The sequence below is a fragment of the Lathamus discolor genome, chromosome 2 (genome assembly GCF_037157495.1).
Source record: "Lathamus discolor isolate bLatDis1 chromosome 2, bLatDis1.hap1, whole genome shotgun sequence".
NCBI classification, from domain to species: domain Eukaryota; kingdom Metazoa; phylum Chordata; class Aves; order Psittaciformes; family Psittacidae; genus Lathamus; species Lathamus discolor.
In genome coordinates this window covers 62,298,972-62,321,325 of record NC_088885.1, presented here as the reverse complement: position 1 = coordinate 62,321,325, position 22,354 = coordinate 62,298,972, and positions in this window count along the sequence as shown.

The following is a 22,354-nucleotide window of genomic DNA, read 5'->3' as shown; positions in this document are numbered from 1 at the left end:
ATTCTCCAGTTATCATCCCAAGCTCTCCATGCTGATCTTCCCTCCCTTCCCGTACCATACAGTGCCAATGAACCTGCTTCAACAGGCTCAGAATTACTCTTTGCCTTTCCCCATTTCCCTCTAGGAAGTTTGCCTGCCCAAAATATTTTGAAGCCTCATCTTTTCTGCCTCTTCCTTCTTCCAAGTATTGTTCTCCAGCACTGCACTGCAAGGAAGAGATTTCTGCTTTTCTTCATCACAAGGAAATGCTTTCCCTGGTCACTACAAAGTTAAGATGTAAAGACTTTCATATTAGTGTCTAGTACACTTTGGGAAAGAAAAAGTGGTTACTTTGTTTTTCTACGTCTGTGTTTTTGAAACTCCATTTTGCATTAATTCGTGTAGCTCATGAAGCCTTAATGTCATAAGGGTGTTTCCCACAGACCCAGGGACCACTCTGTCTTATCTTGAGTATTAGCCAGAGGTCTGCTATAACTCTGTAGCTTTGTGTGCAGAGCAGGCCCTTGATACTTCAGGAGTCTGCTAGCACAATCTCTCTTTGTTTACACGACCTGCTGAGGGAAATGAAAATCTTACTCCTGAGTGAATGTTGAATTTCAAAAGAAAAAAACCCAACAAAAGGTGATTTTTGCAGCATATACTTATGGGTTTAATTACTATGTTCTCACCTATGTTAAAGCACTATGTGTTTAACATTAGGTTTTTTTCATATTTAACAAATAATAGTTTTCTCTTTCAACGTGCCACATCTTTCCTGACAGGAGGACGATGCCAGAACACCCACCTGTCTGAAATGGCAATCTTACCTATGTGGTTTTAAATACAGAGGATTTCTGTGTGAGCTTGATTCAAAAATGATGTTTTATATCGACATGCTCTGTGCACTTCCTTATTTTTACTTCACTGGCTTCTGTGTAAAATTAGCATGAAAAGTTATCCCAAGTCTTAAGGGAGTTAAAAACTTCAGTGTGGGGCCTCTGCATGGGTATAAACAAGTCCACAAGCTGCAGAGTTATGAAAAGTCAGCCACAAAGCATCTCTGTGTTTGCAGAAGACATCAGTGCATCTCCCAGCTACCAAGAGTAGCAGGACAAGTAGTTATCTTCAAGCAGTCTTTGGTTTATTGCATGCAGTGACTGAAATCCTCCATCATATTTGAATATTCTTGATGTTCCCTGGCTAATATCTACTTTCTCACATTCTGGATGTTGCTTCTCACTTTGGTCCTTTAACACCCTAATCCCTGAGCTGGTGTCACTCATGGTGGTCAGTCAGTAGTGTTACAAGATCAGCTGAGACATGGATCTCTAATAAGATTAAGACTCATCAGTATGGTTTTAGTCCTTTCCTTTTCTGAGACAGAGGAACAGAATTCAAGAAGAGGCAACAACTCCAAGCACATGCTAAATATTACCTTTCCCCCCTCTCCTCTGAGGAATCTACTAGACCATTTTGCAAATTTGTATAAGCACTTTAATGAGAATAGAAAGGAAAAATAGCAAAAAAAGCGATTCATTATTTGTTTGAAAATAACTTTTCTTTGACATCATACAGATTTGCATGGTTTTCATGAAGAGAAGTCAGGTACTTGTCAGCATGTGCTTTGGTACTTCATTAGTTAGTTTTTCAGTAATCAAGAGAAGAGGTGAGAAATTATGCACGTGCTCTTCACTCTGTTCTCTTCTATCTTGGTGTAACAGTTTTACACCTCGCATGCGAAAATTACAGAGCTTTGTAACTTGGGATATGCTGGTTTTTCAAAACTGCTTGTCTGAAGTGGTGTTCCAGAGTTCAAGGATTCCAGGTGAGAGAAAACGAGAGACAAATAGAGAACTCTCAACTAGTTTATTAATACAGGGAAGTACACAGAATCTAACAGATACAGTAAAGGATATTTCTGAAGAGTGTATATCTATCTTACCAACCCCAAGGACCCTGTGAAGACATTCAGGAAATCAGCTCCGAGAATCATCATTGCAGTGCGAGGTGGAAGGCTCAACCTCAGTGGGCATCCCCGCAGAGGCAACGTTGACCTGGGTGGTATGAGGTTCTGCCTCCCCCCATCACATGAGGCTCGGGCTTTTATACTGACAAAAATGCATACTCATTCTAACGCAGGGAGCCAGCCTACACTGCAAGAAGTGGCCAGCATTATCTAGAAAGGTCTCCAAGGGTCAAGACTTTTCCAGAGAGTTCTAAAAGCAGAACTTTCCAGGTAGGAACCAAAGCAGGACTCTCTGGGGAGTCACCAAAGCAGTTTTCTATCTTTGTGTTTCACCACAGACTATTGCCCCTGACACAAGTGGTCAGAAACACCAAGCTCATTATTGTTTTATAAGTGTTTGTGTTAGCATCTTATAGGAGCACTTCTATAAAGTTTCACATGGAGATGTGTTTTACTTTTCCCTTCATGTAGTAACTTCAGGTCCCATGCTGGTAGATGTCAATTGAAAGCCATAGATATCTAGGAAAGGCATTTCGCTCACTTTGCATAGGGAAATCAACCCCCTCTCCCACCTGCCCTGACACCCAAACCCCAGCTGCTGTAGCTTTGAGTGGCAGCTGGATTTTGAATCCCATGAGGAGACTATGCCTCTTGATGGATTCATTGTGACACTGCCCAGACAGCCTGCAAACTGGCAGACAGCTCTGTGTGCCAAATGTCGACATTATCTAATTGGCATTTCAGCCCACTTCTCATTTTTAATGGACATGAGAAAGACCTAGCCAGCAGACTGCTGAAGCAGAGGCACCACGTTCATGCTGCACTGGCTGCAGCAGCCCTTGGACAGCTGCAGGATGGCACAGTACCCAGGGTGTAGAGGCAGGCACTTGAAAGCTGCTGGACCACTTGATGGAAAATACAAGAACTGAGAAGGAGACAGGAGACAGCAAAGGAATGCCAAATTCAGGGGTAGATGCTGGTAATTAAAATAATGTCATGTTATTGGGTGGCTAAATAGCTTAGACCTCCTGGAGTATTTTACAGCAAAAGAAACTCTCCTCATTGGAAGAACAGGCTTGCCACAATCAAGAAGATAGTTAATATACATATACTGATCTGTAAAAAGTCTCCTGATGCATCATATTCAGAAATATAAAACCTTTGAATGAGTAACTTGGAGCAGAGTACACAAAGTAGACCATCTGCTGAAGCAGCTGAGAGATAGCAACTCATATATTAAGGCGGCTGTCTATTCATTCATAATCGTTGCCTACATCTCAAGAAATAGATCTGTTTCTCTTTTTCATATCTATCTGCCTGGCATGTCAGAGCAGTGGTAGATTACTTTTTCTCACTGTACTAAACTGTGGTTTTCCAAATAAATTATTACACCTCTCCTGGCTTGCAGCAATAGTGTGGCAGAATGGATAAACAATTCACGTGGTTCAGCCATCACTCTAAATCTTCATCAGACACTGCTTCAGTGGCTGCACCCCTTTATCTTAAACATGTCATTCCTAATTTCCTGTCAGAGGGTCTTTCCGCATTATTTCATATTGCTTTAAATGGCAGGATATACATCCGTGGAAAAAACCACGATAAAGAATACTGCCTGGATGAGAAAAGGTGAGGTACAAGACAGACGGGTGTGAGCCAAGATGCTTGAAGCTTTCTTGAAATTGGTAACTCATAAGACTTTTAAATCTCACCACTCTCTAGAAAAATATGTGGCCAATGAAAAGTAAGAACTACCAGATAACTATGTGATTTAACAGTTGTAATAAAGTTACTTCAGCAGTAACCCAGAGACTAAATACAAGGAGATGTGATTACATGTATAATCAAGACTTTTACATAAAAGAAAAAAAATACATAGGAAATGTCCAAAGTTTCAAAGTTTAAAATACAATTTCCAAGTCCATATTTTCTTTCATCTTTCTTACATTTCTGTAATGTTAGGTTCACTATCACTTGGTGGAGCTGGAATATTCTACATCACACTCCTTTTTGGTAAGCACACTTTCCCAAATATGGACTGTGTTAATGATGGAGGACTTTTTTAAAGCTTAACCTCAAGAAGGCTTTTAACAGGCTACTATAAAAGGATTTTCCAGTTTTAGTGAGAATTATGACATTATTCATCATTCTAACAACACATTATGTACAAAAGAAAGCTTTCCCACAGTCTCAATAACATTTTCCATAATACCCTCTTCTAACTGCATGCAGGTGCGTATTTTCAGCCACTCTCCACAGTTCCTTAACAATCATTACAAACCCCACTTATCTAAACTACTGATTAAAAACCTTTAAGGGGAAGCTGTTTAATTAAAAGTAGAGTAGACATTTATTGTGTGTTTAGTGTGCCAAATTTGCTATGACCTAAGAACCATTCCCTAATTAAATTTTGTAATTCTTTCACATATTACCACTACAATATGATAATACAGAAGAAACACAACAGCTAATTCAAAACTCTTTTGTGCATTTCTGAAGTATTAGGTTGGCTACGTTTTAAAATCTGAGGCTGGATTTTGCCCTTGTCAAAGTCTGTAGGAATTTATTTCTATTTTTCCTATCGACTTTAATCACACTAGAATGACGCCTGTGGAACTCACGGTCATGATTCATTTACATACATTGATCTAAATCTGTCATAATTTCTTTGGTTTCAGAGGAATCAATCCAGATCAATAAAGTCACTCTGTTTGTCATATCTTCGACAGCTTAGAAACACACTTTTTTGGCACTTTTTTTCATCATTACACATATACGCATACACACGTGTACAGAGAACCTGACGCTCATCACCCTCACAGTAACGTAAACCAGATATAATTCCTACTGCTATATATACATTTACTCAACAAAAGCTGTAAAATCAAATTTCTTAAGATTATGTTCTTGCTTACTCACTGGATAACACATACTTTTGCTTGTGCATAATATACGTAATTCCATGCATATTGACATTAAAACATGGCAAGCCTTAAGGTCAAAATGTTCCCTTTGTGTTCATCAGAAACCAGGGATGTTTGTGTTCTCCCAGTAACGCCATGATGAATCGGTCACTTAAAACGTTACTATAAAGCACAAGCACGAGTGCAGCACTTTGTGAGGCACAGGACAACTGACAGTGACGTGAGAACACACCTCTTGTTCAGTTTTTATCGTTATTACTTTAAGGCTGACATCTGACCTCTTTAGCTGCTTGTGTGTAGTGAAGTGTTCCTGGCTCACACCTGGTGTTGGTAATAAAGCACAGCATGCATAAATAATGAAGATATGTTTGTGAAACTTCACTAAGTGGCAACTGCCTGTGACAGAGATCCCGCTACTAGCACTGCTGTAAAGGTTTGTTAATGGAGGCTGCTCAGCGGATGACAAAATGACCCAATTAAAGTTTATTCCAAATGACAACAGGGTCATAAAAGGCAACAAAAGAGGAGGAAATGGCTCTGGTGGGCTGAAAATATATTGCAATTTATATTATTACATTTGCACTTTTTGTTATCACAGAAGGGCTTCATATTCACCTAAAACAGTATCTACTGAAAGCCAAGTTAATGAAAAGGGGGACTGCTGGCTAGACTGAAAAATGATGGCTAGTGACACTGCTGGACATGTTTCCAGGAAAAGATCTAGTAAGAAAGTCTTTTGAGATTGGGATAGGAGAGACATTTCTCCTGTCAGATACTGGATCGGAGACTTTCCAGATGAGCAAAAGATTTCAAATTCAAGTAGTCAGTCCATTTGTAGGAAAAAGCTCTCACATACTCAGTAAAGTATTTCTAGTGCAGGGATTGTCGTATTCTGATTTATTCTGAAATTTCTAGATGAGGACTGAAACTGCGGGCCCCTTGAGGACTAGACATATGGTCCAATTTACAGAAAAGTTATTTGCTCCTAAGTGCCCCTTCCATTGGAAAAGAGGAAATGTGTGTAAATGAAAGGAGACTGAGGTGCTCCAATGAGAAATCAGCAGGCAATAAAGTGTCAGTGATTTTGAGCCACCTGCAGTTAATTTTCCATTGGTTCCAGTCATCACTCTGCATAGGGAAAGAGGAAAGACTATTTCATTGGATTTCTTTTGCATTCAGACTCCACCAATGCCTCGTGATGTACCTAATGCATCAGTGGAGATGAGAGAAGCACTGTGATTCTTGTTTCGGGCAAACAGGAGCAGCAATGAGAATATGAGATCAGACCACAAGTACCACTTGTGTGCATTCATCCAGGTAAAATGAAAATATATCAGCTTGTGTCTGACAGACTGTGAGGCCAGCCTGGAAGTCCTAGAAACACTCCTTACAGACTGCAAAATTAGAAAACTTAAGGGCTTTTTTTTTTTTTTTTAACTTAGGGCATTAATTTAGGGTCATTTTTAATCCTAAAATGCCAAGGAATTGAAGGCCACAGAGAAGCATCAGTTCCAGCCAACTGAATGAAATGCAAAGTCCTACCACTCAGCTTCACTATGGCATTTTCCCCATGTCATAGCTGAGGAGACTGATGGTTTGCCTGTAGTCCTGTTAGCATGTTTCAATAATTTACCGCTGCCCCAGCTCAAACAGACTGCTCCTGTGCCCCACTCAGGTTGGACTCGTGAGGAATCTCATTTTTTAGCAAAGTTCATTTTCAGGAACGTGGTTGGGGGTTTGTTTGTTTTTTATTTTACACTGCTGCATACCTGCAGCAAGTATTCAATCAACCGCTGTTTTGCAGGCAAGGAGCAACAACCTGTTGTTGCTTACATGTGGACCTTACCAGCATAAAAACACACTGCTAAAAATACAGCAACAGCTGAGTGGCTGCCTAAGCTGAGAACCTCCAGATTTATAGGAACTGCCTGTTGCAGCCACACTAAAACATATTTTATCTATTAATTTCTAAGATGCAGCTTTAGCCCTGTAATTTCAGTCTTCTCCAGAGAGAAAGGATGTTCAGGGAAGAGGGCTGGGCAAACACTATCTTGACACAGCAACACATCTTCCAACAGTCTGTGTCTCAAAACATCCTGGGTCACAGGTTTCATGTTTAATAGCCCTTGGTGAATTTTTCTTCTGTACTAACTGTGCCTGAGTTTCGAACCTATATAAATTTTTGGCACCCATTTTACGCCAACACTAAAAACAAAGTAAAGTGAACACTAGACCTCCACAGACAGCTAGTTTAATACAGAAAAACAATTTTCTCACAATGATTGGAAGCTTTCCTTGCAAAGTGTGATGCTAATTGTAATGCAGTAATCTTCAGTTTGAAGATTTTGTTTTGGTAGAAATAATGATAAAAAAGAAGTAGAGACATACTTGCCTTAATAAAAAGTAATCCTACCCTTTCAATATGAAAATGGGCTTTGACCCTTGTTAGCTAAATGAGTTTGAGTGAGAAATTGAGCAGTAATATTTGGGCCAATTAGTCTCCATTATGCTGCTTATCTGAGCAGAGGAGATTGTTTGCCTTCTATCCCAGCTCCTTTCTGGTGCTTCTTGGCATTGTGAAGGAAGATCTCACATTCTGAGTATGAGCGTGTGGCCTTTTAAAATCAACAAGATTAAGAACTTTGCCTTAAGGCAGTGATTCTTGCCTTAGCAAAATACACTGCAGAGCTGCATATCAACACTTCCGGTCACCTCCTGAAAAGATGAAAATCCTGAACAATAACATCTTCAAAATGGGTGATAAATGTTTTTTCATTTACATTTGCATAATATTTCTGGTAGATGCATTTTTCATTACGTTTGTCAGCAGAAGAAGAAAGCTATTGCAGAAATCAATTGTAATCCCACCATCCTCAATGGGACCTCGTGAGACCACATCTTGGGAAGGAGATGTCTGAAAGAGCAGAACATAGGCAGTTCAGCAGTGCTGCTGCTGACTTCCAGCTTCTGCTGACAGAGCTGTCCCACAGACCTCAACATAACTCCTAACACACCGAAACCAGAGCATGTGATAGAGTCCTCTCCACAAAATAGGTCCTCATTAAGCAGTCTTCTTTCCCCATCCCCACTGTGTCAACATTGAAGCACTGCGATTAGGCAGGGAGGACACTGATGTAGTACGATGGTACCAACCTTTTAGAAGAAAACAGCCCTAGCGGCTCATCCTCTTTTCAGGAGTGCAGTGGTATTTATCCGGTGTGTGAGAGCTCTTAGCCTCAGCCTTCTGACAAAATTTTTATTGTAGCTAATTATATTCTCCTTATCTACAAACCTCCCATGCTTCAGCTAGCTTGAGTGGAACTTTTCCAACCACATGGGTTTTTTCAATGGAAAACTGCTGTTTGATTGAAAGCAAAGCTCTTCTACAAAAGTGTCAACTTCAACAAAATCTGAAAACCAGTTACAACTCCTTCAGTAATGTTAAAATACCCTGCACTGACCTTTTCAGAACAGTGACTCCATTTTTCACTTTTGAAATCACTCCTTCAGATTGCGTTATATCTTAAATTGAGATTAAAGACTGGGGCTTAAAATGAAATTGTTTTGGAAATGTCACTTACAGCGATTTGATTTTATTCTGCTTCTGAAGCAAAATAAATCTTGAAATCCTGAAGTTTCCTGTGAAAGACAGATTTTGCATCTTTTGCAATGTTGCTCGTTTGCTTCTGGTCCTGTGCTATGGTGCATCATTACTGTCCCCATTAATGAAATTAGAATCATAGAATCATAGAATAGTTAGGGTTGGAAAGGACCTCAAGATCATCTAGTTCCAACCCCCCTGCCATGGGCAGGGACACCTCACACTAAACCATCCCAAACAAGGCTTCATCCAACCTGGCCTTGAACACCGCCAGGGATGGAGCACTCACAACCTCCCTGGGCAACCCATTCCAGTGTCTCACCACCCCAACAGGAAAGAATTTCCTCCTTATATCCAATCTAAACTTCCCCTGTTTAAGTTTGAACACGTTACCCCTTGTCCTGTCACTACAGTCCCTGATGAAGAGTCCCTCCCCAGCATCCCTATAGGCCCCCTTCAGGTACTGGAAGGCTGCTATTAGGTCCTCATGCAGCCTTCTCTTCTCCAGGCTGAACAGCCCCAACTTCCTCAGCCTGTCTTCATACGGGAGGTGCTCCAGTCCCCTGATCATCCTCGTGGGCCTCCTCTGGACTTGTTCCAGCAGTTCCATGTCCTTTTTATGTTGAGGACACCAGAACTGCACACAATACTCCAGGTGAGGTCTCACGAGAGCAGAGTAGAGGGGCAGGATCACCTCCTTCGACCTGTTGGTCACACTCCTTTTGATGCAGCCCAGGATACGGTATTCTACATATAGGACTTGTATTTCAGTCACTTTGATCAAATAATGCTTGCAAATACATTTCATTCATATATTCTCACCAGCTGAGGATTTGTCCTTGAATGCTGATTTAGAAGCATATATTCTACTTTAAACAAATCAGGTCAGTCTACTTCTAATTGGTTCTTGATCGAATACTAAGTGATGAGATTTAGGAGCATCACAGTGTCACTGGGATTGTTATGATCCATCAAAGAAAGCATCTGTAAAGCTGTAGTACATAAACATAGGCACTGGCATTAGAGAACATCTGCAGAAGCCAGCTAGAACACTCAAGTCCTCAGTCAGATTTCATTATTGCCTTGTCTGTTTAAGTTCATACCAATTAGTGCATTTTGGAACTCTTACGTACCTGGCTGGTGCATAAACTGCATCAGGCAGAAATGTCACATCTGTATTTGTCATCCAACATAGGCAAGCACCTTTCTAGATGCTTGGAATGGATGAAAGCTATGGCATCTGAATAAAAAGCAGGTAGTATCACAGCTACTCATAACAGGAGTACAAGAACTTTACCAACACTGATAAAGAATGCCCTGACAGCACCAAGCCTTATCAGAAAACACCCATTTATCAAAACAAAATATTTTTTGGGGGGAAACGTGACCAGTTTGATACTTCCTAATAAAACCAGAAGAGTGGTTCTGATGGAGAGCCCACCAGGAAAGATCCCCTTAGAAATCCAGGCATCCTAGGCTTTCAAGGTCAGGGACAAGATTTCTAGTCACACCAGGCTCTTGGTTCCCATACTGCCTGACACCTCTGAAGTCCTTTCATGTCTTTGCCTTACTAGCCTTCTACTAGAAATGGAGGTCTCTTAACTGATACCTTGCAGGAGAGTTCTGCAACTTGCATTTTTTCTATTGAATGGTTTGACGTTGCCAGCTGAAACCCTTCTTAAACAAGCAGCAAACATGTAATGCTGGACTAAGTTTTCATATTCGTGTACAACAAGAAAGATTACAAACCCATACCCCACTCAGAGCAATCATTTTCGTAGTGACTGTAATGGATTTCTGAATCTTTTCTTGGAAAGAATCTGATTAAACCTTCTCATGGTTATCTTCTAACACAATTTTGTCAGGCGGTCAACCTGGAAACTCTGGTATCAGCTCTTCAGGCCAAACCCAAGTAATACTCCAGGAAACTTTGCAAAATTGCTTCAGATAATGTGCTTAGCCATACGCAACCCAAAAATAGGTTTTCTATGAAATTAATTCATATTAAATGGTTGCTTTACTACCAAATGAAAAAGTAATTCTTCCTTTTACTTAACACCCCCCCCCCCAGACTTTCTCATGTACAACTGAAGTTTCACTTAGGCTAAATCATTTTGGTGATATATTGGGGGAGGAGAATAGTTCTTTCATCCAATTTGCTCTTCATGTGTAAATGCCTACTTACTAATCAAAAATGCACTTGGATAGTAGGAAAGATTTCTTTATTCAGTCAGAATTAAAATGTAGCAAATTTCCAGGGGAACTAAAAAATATGCAAGTCATGACAAACTATTGATTGCATAATAATGTGATGTCAACAGCACAGAATAATCATGCTTGCAGGTGGGAGCTTTACATACATTATACAGCAAAGGTTTTACTGTTGAAATGGAAATATAAATTGAGCAGTATGTATTTCTAGAAAATAAACCGTTATTCACATATTAATTCTCACCTTCTACATCATGATAAAGCACAATGATCTCTTTTCTGGCCTGACTAAAGAAAAAGGAAAAATTCAGTGTTTGGAATTAAATCTGATGTAGATGACATTTAAGGTCATGAAAGCCAATCTTAGTTGTACTGAAATCTTTTAATCTTATTTGCAGATTATTCCATCAGTGGCTCCCTGGAGTTGCAAAAGGATTTTATTCTCATAACTTTATTATTTAATTGAATGTTGAAAGTGTAGCATATTGTAAATTGCTCTTAATTTAAAAACGTACTTTCTTGTCTCAACATCATAGCATTTTCAGAGCTACAGGAGTACTGTCTCAGAAATATACCTGGGCAAATTCAATAGTGGCATATGAAGTGGTTGGATATAATTAGGTAAGGAAATGACTATAGGGGGTGAAGTATATAATCATACTTAATCGTGATTCAACAGATGTTCAAAATGACTGTAACTTACACCAATCTGATGTAACTGCCAAATTTGATTCTATGTTATATCAGGATGCAATTCCCATTGAAATCAGCAGATCCAAATAATTAGGGGTGCCAGACTACTGAATTATGTAAGCAGGAATACGTTTGAATCTGTGCAAACTCTGCGGCAAATTAGAGGGGCATTGGTATGTTTTTCCTTATCATGATCATCACTTCTGGTACAACCCACTGTTTCCTTTCCTTAACATTTAAGGATGTTGCTGTTTAAGATGTTTAAGGTGTTGCTGTTCCTCACACATACGAAACGGCTGCACTTCCTACCCTCCAACACCTCTCACTTTTAAGGCCTAAATTTCGCATTCAGCGACTGAATTCAAGAGACTTTTCCCAACAGCCTGAGTAGCCAGCCCAAGAACAGTTTCTTGGCCAGACTGACACACCACCAGCATTGAAGATTCTAGTTTGTGTACAGCTGTTCAGAGCTTGTCTTCACTATCCAGCCAACCCAAGTCAGAGCTCCTGCCTCCACCTGGCCTGGACTGAAAGATTTCTTAACAAAGCTGTATCAACGAAGTGAAAACCTTTTTTTCACTGTTTTTTGTTCTTACCAATTCACCTGGAGGTATAATTCATGGTTCCTGAATTAAGGTGAAGAATGTACCTCTCCCTCAGTTTACAGGAAGAGCCACCACTCTGAGTGGTTTTAGCTTGCATGCTCAGCACGAAACTATGAAAACCGGACCACAAAGTCAATCTGAACCTCATTCTAATCACTCCCTACACAGGCCAGCCTATCTGTGACTTAAGGTTTTTCATGTAGGTTTGAAGATGTTTTAGAAAGACACTAGAGGGTATGGGACAAACTGTCAAACAGTGACAGCAGAACTTCAGTGATGAGGCTAAGAATGGCAGACTCCATACTTCACTGATCAGTCATGGCAGAAGTCCTCTGAGGAGTTATTTCAGCCATCTAACACCAAGCTTTCCAGAAGACCCTCTTTCCTAGTCTGGTCCCCCCTTAGGCAGGAGAAGCTGGTAGAGAAACTACACTGTGCATGTCCATTGATGCTGCATTACCTGGAAGCCAGCCAAAGCTGAAGGAGTCTTTGATACTTGTAGCAACACCTGCAAAATCCCCAGGTTCTGAAGGTGAGGCCACCTCTCCCTGAAACTGGAGTCATTGCATCTGCAAAGAGCCTAGAACAATGGTCTCTCACTACCGACTTCCATGCACTTTTTGTAGGACAGTCTGACTCATTTATTTCCTGGCCACTGCAGAGCTATCTCTGCTAGGTGTTTATACAGCAACAATTGAAAACCACTTGTGCATAGGTATTTATAGAGCACCAATCACATGTAGTTGTGCCTAATGACTGATATTAGCATGATGTGTCAAATACAAAATCTTTCTCTGAAAACAGCAGGGTCCAAACAACTCAGCTAATGAAACAGGCAGTGCAGAACACATATGTGGCACCACCTCGGCTGTCCTGTATTTGACCGTTAAAATAAATTATATGGATCTTAAGTACATGAAAATAACGCAACTAGACTACCTAACTTGCATGCGTATCAGTGTCTCACAGCAAGGCTTACAAGAGGGATTTTTTTCTTCAAAAACAAACCCGTTGCATAAATCTGCTCTTTGGTGATGAACTAAGAGAACTGCTGTTACTGCTCTGTGCAGGGAAGAATGGAGCATCCAAGCTGTCCCTTTCCTGACAGCAGCGCCTGGATTCAGTGCATGGTACTGCCCACACTCAGGCAATGTCCACCTTGCAGCATGAATTAATGTTCCGTACCTGTAAGGCAGGAGAGTGTTAGCCCCATTCTGTGCTCTGAGAGGTGATGAAGCTCAGTAACCAGCTTTGTGTTGCAGTTAAGTGATCAGCCTCATGCTGCAAGACAGAGTTTGACACACAGAAAGGAAGACTTGCAGGACAGCGCTGCCATTGCAGCAGTCCCCCCTTCCCCTATGCAGCTTTCCTCTTCCTCTTCTAGTCTCCTCCACAATTAAAAATGAACATTATTGCAAAGAGTAACTTGCACTGGGTTATGTGAGGCTGATCTATCAAGTGAAAATACTATTGATGTTCTCATGGAAGCAGAGACAGGGAAGCAGACAAGAGGAAGCACCAGAGAGATACAGATGTAATCCATGCTTGCCCAGAGAACAGAAGGACATACAAATTGTCATGCTGGCACAGGACTGTTTTCTGGCTTATTTGTATTGGTCTGTGGCATTGGCCTGTACCAGGTGCTTTAGAGGAATGTCAGAAACACTGCTGATATTGACTGGAAAATTACACTGTCCATCATAGAGGGGTTTTTTTAACCGTAAGCAATCAGTGGTTGTTCTGCATCCTTCTGGCTCATCTCTCTTGTGTTTGTCTGGATCTCTGCTCCTCTGCAGCCTAACTGTGAATATAATACAATTTGTAAATTTATCAGAAATCTACCTAATGCACTGAATTCATAGGTTTTTGTGAATTTAATACAGTGTCTCTGAGAGTCACATTCTGCATCTGGAAATGGTGCTTGTAACACATCATATGGATGCCTTTATTTTCTTTGAGAGCACACAAAAATAAATATACTTGAGCCAGAAATCTCTCACTGTGGGGAAAGATGGCTCTTTCAACCACAGATGCTCCTCTGCACCTGACAGAGGGAAAAACAGCATAGCTACTGTCATAGATATGTGCTACAAACAACTGCTTAGATTAAGATAATCATTTTTGTGAAGAGCTGTGCATGGATTAATGAAGTTACTTTGAAATCAAGCCCTGTGCATGAGAGAGAGAGAATAAAGGTGTGCAACTATCGTTTTCAGATGTATATGGATATACAGGTATAGCTCCGTTTACAGCTATTAAAAATACATACATGATTTGATGATCTTAAAGGTCTTTTCCAACCTAAATGATTCTATGATTCTGTATACATGCGTGTGCATGTACAAAAGCTGGTGCATTCAGGAGACATTCCAAACTGGGAAATAAAACTCTTCCTTTATTCTCACAAAGGTGAATGAGAACAGATCCTACAGTATCATTCCTTTTAGCAGACAGAGGCAGGCAGGATGATTGACTGATCAATTGATTTTGATCTCAGTAACGGTAGAGATTTTGCTATAATGGTCAAAATCAGGAGTTTGGGAGCATTATTGCACTCTTTCAGTAAATGTTTGCTACCCAAAGGTGATACTCTATAAATTTTATCTGAGTCCCTCCCCCTATCACCCTTCCATGATTTTATATATTTCAGTGGTGAAAAAGAAACCAAACACAGAAAGTCAATAACACCACTGCCATTTTGGTTTACCTTGAATGAAAGTGCTGTCAGGTGTCATTAGCAAAGGAATCAAATACACATACTTGAAAAGGTATGCTATGGTACGACCACATATAAGCAGTTCAAACTAAAAGGTGTGCCTTATATATAAAAAATATATATGCAAAGGATACACAATGATATGACTCACTATCAGTGACAGAGGTCTTGGAAAGAAAAGCAAAGTGTCAGGGTAGAATGCCTTTTATTTTTCTTTTTCTTTCATTTTAATAATGGCATGTCCACTGAGAGCAACACTGCCCTTTCAGATAGTAGCCTTTGTGCTAGTTTATGCCTAGAAACTTTTCAAACAAACTGCTGTTTTGTTCTACGTTCAAAGAAGGAAAGTTTTAAATAGGATCCACAGGTCTGAGGTACCTAAATCCTCCAGAATCTTGTTCTATTACTTAGAGTCTAAAGCTTTTTTAAGAATCCTACCTTGCATAAGTCTTTATGTAAAATAAAGGCTGCAATTTCTCATTTGCTAACCTTTGTGAACTCCATGCTAACGTTTCCAAAACACTTCTTTTCTCCCCACAGTCACACACTGGCCTCTTCTCTCTGCCCATGTAATATCCCTTCCCATCATCTGTTTCACCTTTTTGCCCTTGCCACTGTTCTCTTACTACTCAAGTGGCTCAGTCTTCTATCTATTTTCCCAGACTGCTCTTATTCTTCCTTTTAATAGCACTTCTTCACCAAGTGTTCATTATAGACTGCTTTCTGTTCTTTCCCCTGTTTCTCTACACATCTCTAAGTGATTCTAGCCCTATATGAACTAACATACATTGTCTCTCAGCAAAACGCATTCCAGCGTGTTGCATACTTAATTTGTGAAAATTCACAAGTTATGGGAAAAGTAAAATGCCAAGAAAATTTTTCACAGATCCTCCTGGCCAGTAGTGTCCAAAAAGATTCAAACCCAGCAGAAACCCCAACCTTCAAGAGCCTTAGCACATAGAGCTTTCTCCTGTTTCTGTAGCGTGTGAGATAACAGTTTACATCAAAAGGCCAACACACTTATCTTGAGATTTGACCATCTTCCTCAGTGTGGACTTCAGAATTTAAATGTTTCCATGCTCCCTTATCTAACACTTTATTCTTTCTCACATTCCTGTTATTGATATGGCCATGCAGTCAGAGTTAGCCAAAATCATTTATGGAAATGCATGCCACTTAGTTTTCAAAAAGATTGTATTTCAGCTATCCTTATTTCAGATCATAGCACATGGGCTATCATTTAAAACTTGCAAATGCGCAGAGAAATAGGGACAACTCACGTAGCTTTGGTAGTAAAGGTAGTATCTCTAGCACAGACTGCATAAATGTTACATGCAAGTGTGAAAACACACAGAGGATTTGAAAAAATATATAACCATTTTCAAAACCCCTTGCATTTGAAAATATCAGAGGCTCTTTCTAAAGGGAAGCTAGAGTGACATAGAAGCTGTTTCCTAATCAGGTGCTGCCTGTACCCAAGCAGGGTAATCTAATTTGCAAGTAGGTGACCTATATGTCTGGACATACCTGATTATTTATTCACCTAATCAAATTATATTGTGTCATTCGACGATAGGATGTACACAGTGCTGACACGATGTTATTTTTTGTCACCAGATAAGGGGAATTGATTCTAATCTATATTACTTTTGTTAGTCATCAACTCTTACACCTAGACCTGCCAGGGGAAGCATGAATGCATTTTGTGAAGTTCAATAGCACATATATCATTAGGTCATAGTAAAGATTTGCATTGTTGAACAAAAAAAAAACATCGACCACCATCATTTGATCAACTTTTTCTCTGTACCAGTAGCTTAAGGGTGAAAGCGCCCTTCTGCCCTTCTCCCACCAGCCAGCATCATGCACTTGCCTATTTCCACTTCCTCATTTCTTAACTTCTGTCATCATCTGGTGTCACCACATGTTAGACTGCATCTGCTGAGAAACCTTGCCTCTTGCTATCCCTGAAAGCATTGAAATCTTAAGAATACCCTCTGTTCCCCTGTGTGCACTTGCAATGCCTGTCTTATAATTAATTTCAAGTCATGTGTCATAACCTGGACAAAAGGCTGCCTTTTTTTCTCCTTTTTTTTTTTTTTTTTCTGATTGATTTCATTCTCTAACAATATCTACTGCAAAGGTCAGTGAACAGTTCTTCTGAGATATCTGCTAGGGATGGGGGACTCATCAGCAGGGGTGTTTGTCTGTGTGACCTGATGAGGAGCAGCGTCTAAGGCCTCAGAGTATCTCGATATTTATCACATCCTTTCCCCCTCCTCTTTTTTTCGATGACCCAGTAGTTATTTCAGTGGGGGGAGGAGGAGGAGTGAGAGGGTGCTCAGGACTTAGTGGGAAGGAGGAAAGCTTTCACAATATGTAATTATGAGCCGCTCGTAGGGCGAGAGAAGCCTCCGCTGTGAGAAGGGACGGGAGTGCGATGACAGTAATTGTTGTCATTGTCGCTCCCACGGGTGGGGGGCTCTGGCCCCGCTACAGCGGCGGGTTGGGGGGGCCGGGGAAGGTCCAGAACCTGATCGCGACTCCCAGTGTTGAAGCCTCCGGGTCTCACCCCCGCCACCTTCGTGACCCCTTCTAAGCCACCACAGCGCGTGGGAGCTCCGAGCGCCGCCGCACCGCGGCCCCTTCTTTCTCCCCTCAAGTCCCGCTCGCCGGGAAAAGGCCGGTAGGGGGGGAGCGGCTGCCCCAGTGCTGGCCGGGCCGAGGCTGTGCTGGCTGGGCAGTGAAACCTGCCAAGCCGGAGGCAGCTGAGTGGTGCCCCCGGGGGTAGCCGGGGTGTCACCGAGCCGGCACCTCCGGAGCAGCGTGCGGCCGCGCAGGGGCCACCTCCGCCGCACGCGTGTCTGCGGCGGGCGGGCGGCTGCAGCCAACGCCGCTGCGCTTCGGCGCGTCCCGGGGAGCCACCGCTCCGCGGCAGCGGGTCCCGGCACGGCACGGCTCTGCCCCGGCACGGCTCCCCTCTGCGGTGCCGCGCAGGCGGCTGGCCCCCTGGAGCGGCCGCCGCTTGCTCGGTCTGCCCGGCGCTCCCCCCCCCCCACGACCCGATGTCTCGCAAAGGGTGTCCCTGTTACAGAGCAAATCCTCCCCGGAGCAGTCCTCCCTCGGGGCGCTGAATGGAGTAAATACAACTTCAGCTGCCGCGGCCGCTTTCATCCCTTCCCTTTCCTTCCCTTCCCTTCCCCCGCCTCCCCTCCTCGCCTGAAAAGCGCAAACTTGTGCTGAAACGGCACCTCGGCTGTATGCGAGGCTAACCAGCCCATTAAATATGATCAACGTACCGTTTGCATGGAATGAAACCTTTCCCAGTCCTGATTGCTCCAAAGGGGAATCACGTCCTACCTCCCACCTTCCCAATCTTCATTCTCCCAGTCTACACACGCTTGTAATTACTGGTGATTGTGCTAATACAACACTGAGCAAAAGCATGCTGGTGCTATGGAGAGGGGAGGCAAAGGAAATACCGTTAATTTAAGGCAATGTACATGTGAATTACACTTTCTTTTCCACACCGCCCTATAGATACTGCACGTTAAGCATCAACCCAAACATCAGCGGTTCATGTTTTTGCCCTGCGGGGCATCTCTTTTTTTTTCTCCTAAGGGATCACCAGGTGATCTGGAAATAAATGATGGATCGCTTCGTGGACCGGAGAAAGGAGACAAAGTGAGAAGCCGACTTGTTCGCCCCGACTCTAACCAAGGCGAATGCCGCCTGGTATCGCTCCTGCCGTGATTGCTCCTTACATAACTCCCTGTATTCACCACAGACCGTTTCGCTCGGAGGGGAAAGGCGGGGGGGGGGGGGGGGGGGGGGAAGTGGGGGGGGAGGAATGATATAATATCACGTCGGGCCTTCTCCACACTTGATTCCCTTCCTTCCAGGAGAGCGGGGCTTCGAAGCGTGATCATTAACTTCGGTGATCATCACTTGGTTTCTTTTGAAGGAGGCTGAACGGTCTTTTTCTTAACCTAATTTGTTTCTTTACTGTTATTATTTGTTCAGATGACATTCCCCGCTCCGCTCGCTCCCGCGGCGCGCACACCCGCGCACACACTCACACCCCTTTTCTTTTCATCATCAGCAAATAAAGATTAGGTGGGCAGATTATAGAAAGCGTTTTCAGTCCTGTGCTGATCTTTATTCCAGAGCCTTTGTGATGATATTGATGATGATGATGGTCAAGTGGACAGTTTGATTTTTGTGTTTGGAGCTAGTTATAAAGAATCAATATTATATCAAGGGGTAACTTTCGTGATAAAGGACTTTAACCACTCCGGCTATTCATCATAAGTCTGTAGCAAGCAGATAGGTCAAAAGAAATTATATTGCACTAAAGAGTGTGTCTTCTTATCTCTCCTATACCAGGGGAATAAGGGACAAGCCGATCGATACAGTAGCTGCTGTATACTTCTTGCAATTATCAATAGCTGATTTCGTCTTTTGAGGCCTGCATCTATTAATACAAACTAATAATAATCTTCTGAGCATATCTGTAGCCAAGGGTATGAAAGTTTTTATACTTGACGGCACTATTTATAGAGCTAGAGTTAGAGAACGATGTTACATCGTTTGTGTGTGTGGCATGCATATATATATACACACATTTTAATATTCATGTCACTTGTCATTTTCGGAAGCATACAGATTTCTGCAAAGGGTCTAAAAGCACCGATTTTATACACAAGCTGTACTCTTACCTCTGCTTCCTGGTGTCTGTGCTGACAGACATGAGTTGCAATACAAATACAGTGGTTTAATATATACAGCACCCATGCACCTCTCTGTGTACATGACATGCACGTATGAGCTTAAATGGCTGTTGCCTTGATAAAACCCCCATAGCTAAGTGTATCAGAAATATTCTACAAAGTATTTAAAAATGTTGGTTAAATTAATGTATCATCTGTTAGGTTAAAGAACAGAAGTGGATGATAATTGGAGTTGCTAAGTGTGAACATAAGCTTTTGTGTACGTGAATCGATGTTTATTTAGATCCAAGGGTGGCATAATATTAAATAAAAGTAACTTAGATGTTTAAGGCAAAACGTTTAGGCTCTGCTGTACTGTAGACTGGTTCTATAAATCTCATGGTGGGGTCAGTTGCTTTTCACCAAAAAACTGTAATAGAAAAGAAACATCTTTATAATTGACATTTGACATGCTGTTTGGGTTAGGCTGTGGTAGACCAAGCACAGATTTCCCTCTGATGGAAACATTTATCATCGTGATTGCTGCAGAGTGGCAGGTGGTGTTATCAATTACCTCTTCTTACCAATAATAATATTAGTATGGTAATATCTTTGGTCGTGTGAGAACGAATTAGCGGTCAGTTGTCGCAGCTTTAGACAGACAAAATCATGCTGGATTTAACCCCAGGGTCCTCAAACAAAAGTTGTGGTGTGAAAAGGGGGTGTGAAGATGATACTTCAGCCTGCCAGGAAGAGTAGGAGACGATAGAAAATAAAGCCTAAATAATTGCACGCCCCTTCGAATAAAGTTGCCGAGCAAAATAATAACCATAAAAGACAGCAGATGGGTTGCACGAAACGTCAGAGCCATCTTATCTGCGTGCTGGTAACTTTGATGGTTTTAAGAACAACAACCCTGTATAAAGGGTAAGTGTAGACAGAACTACTTATTCGCTCTTTGTAGGGTCAGGCTTGGAGATAAGCTTTCTGAAGGCTTTTATTAACCCCGAATAAGGATAAAAATTAAAAGCAAACGCGTAACTTGGTGTCCCATGAATGTAAAAAAAAATAAAGTACGAGTTGGTAAATAATACTATTAAACAGGCAGAATAATAACGTGTCTCTCCTGACGACGAAAGCAACATTGGAGAAGAAGAGGATTCATGAATGCGGAGAGAAAAACAACTTCTGCTTCCTACCACTGCTGAAGTGCCACTGTGGACCCACGAGTCCCGGCGAGGGGACATGAGCGGACGCAGTGTGCGCCGGGACACGCGTGACTGGCTGCCGGCCCCGCAGCTGCCGCCTGCCCCGCTCCTCTGCGCGCAACTACCAGCGCGGGTGCGCTGAGATTTACGCGGATAAGCGGTGTCCGTGTTCCACTCTGAGACCCTCCCACACGCGCACAGCAGCCGCTTTTTCGCAGCCTAACTTCAGCGAATGCACCATTATTATTTGAATATTTAATTTTTTTCGCCCTCGAGTCAGGGAGATGAATTAAAAGGTCCATGGAAAACTTTGCGGTGTAATGGGGAGCCGGGGGAGTGGGAGGGGGGAAGAGCAGGGGCCGGAGGAGACGCGTATCACTTCATAACTTTCCGCTCGCCTCCCGAGCCCTCTGCACTGTCAGGGTTTTCCATACAGCTCGGGTAGAAAGTTTCCCCCGGCGACCTGCGCCACTCCCGGCGGTGCCGGCCGGGGCTCCGCCGCGCTTCCCTGGGAGGGAGGGAACCGGGGGATGAGGAAATGGGCTTGGGGGGGAGGCAGCGGCCGAGCTCAGCCGAGCGACCCCGGAGCAGCGCATCGCGGCGGGCTTTTTCTCCAAGAGAAAAAGTGGGAAGGCGAGCGGCGTAAGGGAAAATAAAACCATAAAATGTATCACTGGTAACCTTAGAATATGTTAATGTCGAGAGATACAAATCTGGTAATTATGCCTTTCTTGCCTGTTGTGTTCTCCATTGTTCATTAAACATTAAAGACGGGATTATTTAATTTTCCACTTAAAAGATTCTCTCACGTTCCGCAAAATCGTATTAATTTTCAATCATTTTACTTTTTACGATGCATAAAGTTTTGGGTTTATAACGCTGTCAGTGAGCTGCCTCCTCACACATCACGCTATATGAAAGGCACTCTTAGAACGCTCTTCAAAAAAATCGTCTGCTCCTGCGGGAACTACCAGGCACTGCGCAATAGAAAAAGCCAAAGTTTAGGGAGGGGGGAAAAGTGTTGCCTGAGCAACATCAACAAACCCTTTCAAAATATGACCGGATGAAAATTTACACATTTCTGGAACTGCTGCAATTGAGTAAAAATGCCTGGGAGAGGTTAAAGTGCGTCCTCTCCCATTCCAGTCAAACAGAGGGCAGCTGAACCCCTTCACCTCAAGCAAGTCGGGGAAATGCACCGCTCTGCTTTGGCAGCAGAAGCCCCAACTCCAGCTCCGGCTGCGGTGCCGGGGGCTTAGAGGAGCGCCCGCAGTCCCTCGCTTTCACCTGCACCATGCTCACAGAGAAACGTACCGCACGCACCCGTAACGTGTTATTCGTGTGCGCCGGGTGCAATAAATCCCTACTTCTGAAGGGGGAAATAAACCCCATGCTCAATTAATGGGCTCGTCCCCACCCACTTCATATTAGAAAATTACATCAGATTTCAACTATCACGATCGTCTCCAGATATTTTAAACGAGACACTCGGAGTGAGACCAAACTTTCAGCAAGGACAGATGCACAGGGAGAAGATGCGTCAGAATTTATAGAAGGAGAACAAGCTTTTTAATTGTAAAGGGGACAATCATTGAGAAGGGTCCCGTGTACACATCTCGCTAAACGCAGGGCAGAAAAGTGTGCTCGGCTAATATCTGAAAGGCTGTGGTTTGGTGTTTCCGTCTTGTTTCCCTTCAGGGTCGTGCCCGTTTCTAACGAATACCTGCACCACAGAAATCGCCGAT